This window comes from Pinus tabuliformis, chromosome J (genome assembly GCF_031772625.1).
Source record: "Pinus tabuliformis cultivar Carrire ecotype Pingquan chromosome J, CPIR1, whole genome shotgun sequence".
Classification (NCBI taxonomy): domain Eukaryota; kingdom Viridiplantae; phylum Streptophyta; class Pinopsida; order Pinales; family Pinaceae; genus Pinus; species Pinus tabuliformis.
The window spans coordinates 672983740-672989739 of record NC_142295.1 but is presented as its reverse complement, the minus strand read 5'-3'; positions in this window follow the sequence as shown (position 1 = coordinate 672989739).

The following is a 6000-nucleotide window of genomic DNA, read 5'->3' as shown; positions in this document are numbered from 1 at the left end:
ATAAGTCTGAATATACAGAATTATGGCAGGCATTATTCCCAGGAATGGCATCATTCTGAGAGTATTTCCATCTGTTCATTTTTCATAGATACATATACAAAATTTTGGACTGCAATTCATCATAGACAATTAGAAAATTTTCAAAATTTTGTAGATACCTGTAGGTCTGTGTAATTATCCAGAAAAAGGAGCTATGAAGCATACCAGAAAATTGTCGACCTTATATGTCGGGCATAGAGAAGGGCTGAATGACAAATGTACAGGAATCCATAGAGATGCTCAGGTGCCACTTATCGAAAGGAGATTGCATTCCTTTCTTTGAAAGTTCGTCCGCCTTTTCATTTTGTTTACGCCTTATATGTGAGATAGGGAACATATCAGGATTCCAAAGAGATGCAATTCTGCCCAGCCATCCTGTAAGGCTGTCATTTCTGATGTCCTGTTTGCCTTTCACATGATCTATGATTAATTTAGAGTCTCCATAGATATTGATAGGACCTATGCCCATGAAGTTGCAGAAAAGAAGCAGTCCATGCAGGGCCATGGCCTCTGCTTTGTTATTAGTCCCATGGCCACCATTCCAAAACATGTGGTATTGGAGATTACTAGTTATACCAATGTAAACACCACAAGCGCAGATGCCATCCTTTGCTGCACCGTCAAAGTGGGCCCTTGGGAAGGAAAGTTGCTGAGAGTCAGAGGCTATCATCTGCTGAGTTTTCTGTTGGGGAAAGTTTTGGAGAATGGAGAAATAATAAGGAATAATCTTGTCCATAACACACCCAAAATTCTCCTTGCTGTTTTGAAAGATTCTTTTGTTCCTCCACTTCCATATGAACCAGAAAAAAATTAATGGAATGGGTTTCTAGATAGCTTTTTGTTTATCCCACCATTCATATGCTTTTGTAATGGATGGGTGAGAGATAGCAGGAAAGCCAAGACAAGACGCCAGATGCTTCCACAAGTTCTGAGTATGAGGGCAGTTTAAGAAAATGTGCAGGTTGTCTTCTATGTTGGCAAGGCAGATTATGCAAATGGCTGGCCCCTGCCAACTTCTTTTCTGCAAATTTGTCCAAGTAAGATTTTTGTTATGGTATACTAGCCACGAAAACATAATGATTTTTTGTGGGCAGCTAACCTTCCATAGAGAGTGAGGAAAGGTTTTGCGGGGGACCTCTCTTCTTAATTCAATCAAGGAGAGATATATGTCTCTTACTAATACAGTGGACCTGTCTTTCTTTACCTGCCATTCAATGTGATCTTTGTCCTCTGTTTTATAAAATCCTGCCAGTTTCATATTCCAAACAATTCTATTCCATTGGGCAGCCATTTCCCCTTCTAGGCCCAGTCTTCTGCCCGATTTCCAGCATCCTTCCATCCTTCAATAACCTGTGCCCAGAAGAAAAGTCCTTTTTAGTGGAGGAGCGAGAGCAGCTGTGGAGCAATAGGAGGTTCCATTTCTACGCCCTTGATTGCATCAACACCAATGAGGATGTTGTTTCCAGTTTGTAGTGTCCAAATAAGGTTGCTGTAGAAAAAAGGAAGAATTTTTTGTAAACTTCTCCAAATTGCCAATCCTTGTGAAGCCCATTTAAAATTGTCCCTGTACCAATAGTAAATATCTTCATTTCCAAGGTATTTCATTTTGATAGTTTGACTCCATAAGCCATTCCCAAAGACCGCACGCCACAAAGATTTGCAAAGTAAAGCCATTCCAAAGAGACGTAGGTTCATGATGCCCCAGCCTCCCTTTTTTTTTGGAAGGGAGATGTTTTCCAGTTTAGTAAGGTGAAATTTTCTCTTATCCTTGCATCCTCCCCAGATGAAGGTTGCCATTAAATTGTTTAACTTTTTTATTATCGCTGCTGGGAGGTAATACAGATGCACCCAATATACACATATTTGAGCAAGAACAAACTGTGTTAATATCACTTTGCCAGCTAGTGATAAGCTTTTAAATTCCCATCCCAATATTCTCTTGTAAAATATGTTTATGATCCATGACCAATCAAAAGTATTGTAACCCGAGGGTTTTAGATGATACCCTAGGTATTTAAACCCCTCTTTAAAGGAAACAACTTGTATGTTAAATAGTCGAGAGATATGTTCCATCTCTTCTGCATCAACCATACCATATTGAAATGTGGATTTGCCTTCGTTGACATACAAGCCTGTAGCCCTTTGAAATAAATTTATTATCTCGAGCATTTTTTTCCAAATAGATCTGCAAAGCATAGCGAAGAGGAGAACGTCGTCCACAAACAGATTGTGGGTTAGAAAGTTACCTCTGGAGATGGGAAGAGGGTCAATATTCCCCGCTGTAACTACATTTTTGATATGTAGGCCAAGGGTATCCATGACCAAGATGAATAAAATTGGAGACAGCGAGCACCCCTGGCGGAGGCCTCTTTCAGCCCGGAAGAAAGTAGTGGGGTATCCATTTATGAGAATCACGTAATTTACCCCTTCTACACAAGCCATGATCCATTTTGTGCACAGGTCATTTAGCCCGATTTTGAAAAGTAGACATCTCAAGTAGCTCCAGTCAAGGCAATTGAAGGCTCTTTTAAGATCAATTTTAAGAATGGCAGCACCAACATTTCTTGTTTGCATTGAATGCAAAGCTTCCTGAGCTATGGCCACGGCTTCTAAAATGTTTCTGCCACTTAAAAATCCATGCTGCTCTTTAGACATATGAACTGATAAATTGCCGCGGATTCGTTCTGCAATAATTTTTGAAGTGATTTTATAGATGACATTGCATAAAGATATCAGCTTGTAGTCAGCAAAAGAGAGGGAGTCCTTCCTTTTCGGAATCAGAGCTATGTAGGTGGAGGATATATTTTGATGAATTCTCTGATGTAATCTTGTTTCTTCCACCATCCTCAAGATGACTCCTTTCATTATATCAAAGAAGTGGATGAAAATGTCTACGGTCCAGCCATATGGGCCAGGGCATTTGTCCTTTTTAAATGTTTTCATGACAGAGAGTAATTCATCCTCTGATACAACAGCAAATATTCTTTCATTATCTTCTTCGTCAAACATGTTTGGAAAAGGTTCTATGCCCCATAAAATATCATTTATCTCTCTGTTAGGTTCTCACTTGTACGCTTTTTTGAAGTGTTTGACAGCCTCTATGGAAATGTCTTCTTGTGAGTACAGATGTTCTCCATCTTCATTCATGATTTGCCAAATAGTATTTGAAGCTCGTCTTTTGCTGGCAAAATTGTGAAAGAACTTGGTGTTTTTATCACCCTCCTTCAGCCAAGTTGCTCGACTTTTGAGTCGCCAGGAGATTTCTTCAATCTTTAATAATTTCTGTTTCCTTTTTTCAAGTTCCCAGATCCATGCCCAAGTGCTCCATGGGATGGAATGGGAAGTCATACCATCTGCAATTTTAGATAGTTCTTTTTCAATCTTTCTCAGTTCAATACAGTTTGATTGTTTTTTTTGCATTTGCCATTCTTTCACTTTGGATTTAAGATTGTACATTTTGCCAATCAGGTTTTCCGATGGAGAGGCTTCTATTGAAGAATTGTAGGCCAGCCAGCACTTGCGGACCATGTTGTTAAATGCTTTCTCCTCTAACCAATATCTATTGAATTTCAATGGATAACATTTCTGCGATCTTGGGTTCATCCGTTGTAGAGTAATCGGCCGATGGTCCGATATAAAAACAAGGAGAGTGTGAGAGCTCAGGAAACCATGTTTTTCTAGTAGATTTTCGTGCATGATGTATCTATCCAACCTTTTTGCTATATAGGCTTCTCCTGAACGACCGTTGTCCCATGTAGGGGATAAAGATTTCAGGCAGATGTCAACATAGTTGAATTGCAGCATAGCTTTTCTAATTTTCTCACCAATAGAGTTAGCGTTTTTCCCCTTCCCCCAAACTTCATCAGGTCCCAATGTACAATTTAGATCTCCTGCGATGAGGAGCGATTCATTTTCTAGGATACCAGAGGCAATAAAATGATTCCAAAAGGAGGCTCTGTCCTTGTAGGGCGCATAGACATTCAAAATATGAATCCTGTCAGCACATCCTCTATAATTAACAGAGATCAAGATACCACCAAGGCATCTAAACGTTTTAGCAGAGATCCATCTCGGATCCCATAGAACCGCTAGTCCTCCAGAGAGTCCTGATGCCTCCGTTGCCGCTATATACCAAGTTGGGAGCATTCTTCTGAAGAAAGAGATAGTGTCCTGACTATTGTGCATTGTTTCCTGTATTAAAATCAACCTGTATGAAGATGAGAAAAATAAATTTTTTAGAGCAATATATTTGGGGTTTGCTCCTAAACCCCTTATGTTGATAGACAGCATGTTCATCATTTGATAGAGTTCTCGGGCAATTCAGCTCTAAGAGACCCGGATTCAGAGATATGAGAGATGGGAATATCAATAAGGGAGGAATCTTGAAAGTTCATGTTCCGTGATCCTTTGCATCCTCTAAAATGCCTGTTGCCCCTAGTGATATATATATATATATATATATAGGAAAAAAAATATGTATATGTTTAAGTATTTGTAAGAAGTATAATGTCGAATTTTTTTCCATATTGGATTTTATAAAATTGAATTATTTCAATATCGAATCGAATTTGAATTTGGTAACTAGGAGTAAAACGATCCATTATTTTTTTATTGAAAAGTCAAAGTTCACGAGTTTTAAGTATTTTATTGAAAAGTCAAAGTTCACGAGTTTTAAGAAAGGTGCTCGTGAGTTATTTCAAGATACGTTTGTTTGTTTGTTTAATGAACTTTTTGAAAACGTATGATTTAAAAAAGGAGTGAGCCCATTTTTAAGTAAAAAGGATTTTAAAGAGTTACGTAAAAGATTTTCTTTTTAAAAGAGGTGCATGTAATGTTTTTAAAAAGAGCTTATATAGTATTTGAAATGTCGTGGTATCGTTTTTTTTAAGGAGGTGCATTTAATGTTTTTCAAAAGGGTTTATATAGTGTTTGAAATGTCGTGGTACTGTTAAAGGGGTTGTGTAATCCTTTAAGAAAGGATTTTTCGATGTTTATTTTAAAAGGCATAGGGTTTTTTTAAGGCTTATTTAAAGGAGATCAAAGAAAAAGGGCACATTGTTTTAATTGGTTCTCGGAGTTGTGATATTTTTTAAAAGCTTTTATTCAAGTGTCGCCTTTTGTGAAAATTTGTAGACTCATTTGTTTGTGGAAGTTAAGAAGAAGAGGTGTTTTTATTGTAATTAGATGCGATGTTTAAGGTTTGTTTTGTTTGTTGAGTCGTAGTGAGCCAGCATTCAACAAATGGGAAAATCCAAGAGGTGTCCCTTGATTTCAGATGCCAAGAAAGACAAGGAAGCTTGGGATACCCTTGAAAGGAGTTTTGGTGTAAGGGGGAACATTGAAGTTGAAGATGAAGGTGGATCTATAGCATCAAATCTACAACGAGATGAAAATTTTGTTAAATCCCACTGCACTCAGTTACAAGTGAATGATGTCTGTGAAGAAGTTGCAAAAGCAAGAGAGAAGAAGCATGTATATGCTCATGAACCCCACTGTGCATAGTCGCAAGTAGATGGAGATTTGGTCAATCTAGCAACAGAGCTTGCTAATGAAAATTTGGTGATTCCATAAATAGAGCTTGCTTATGAAAATCTGATAAATCCAGCAAAGGAGCTTGTTAATGACAATATGATGATTCCAGCAATGAAGCTTGCTGATGAAGATTTGGTAAATCCAAAAACAGAGCATGCTGATGAAAATTTGGTGAATCCAACAACAGAGCTTGCTGATGAAAGTTTGGTAAATCCAGCAACAAAGCTTGTTGAGGACAATGAAGTTGCCACTAGAACAGTCAATGCTATGGTGAATCCAGTAATTAATATTGCTAATGTAAATTTTGATGAAGAATTATTGGCTAATGATGAATGGTTGTAGGTAATGCAACAAAAGTATCATATAGACATGGTGTTATTCAATGAGAAAAGCCCAATTGAGTCAATGGAAGACAACATGTTTGCATCA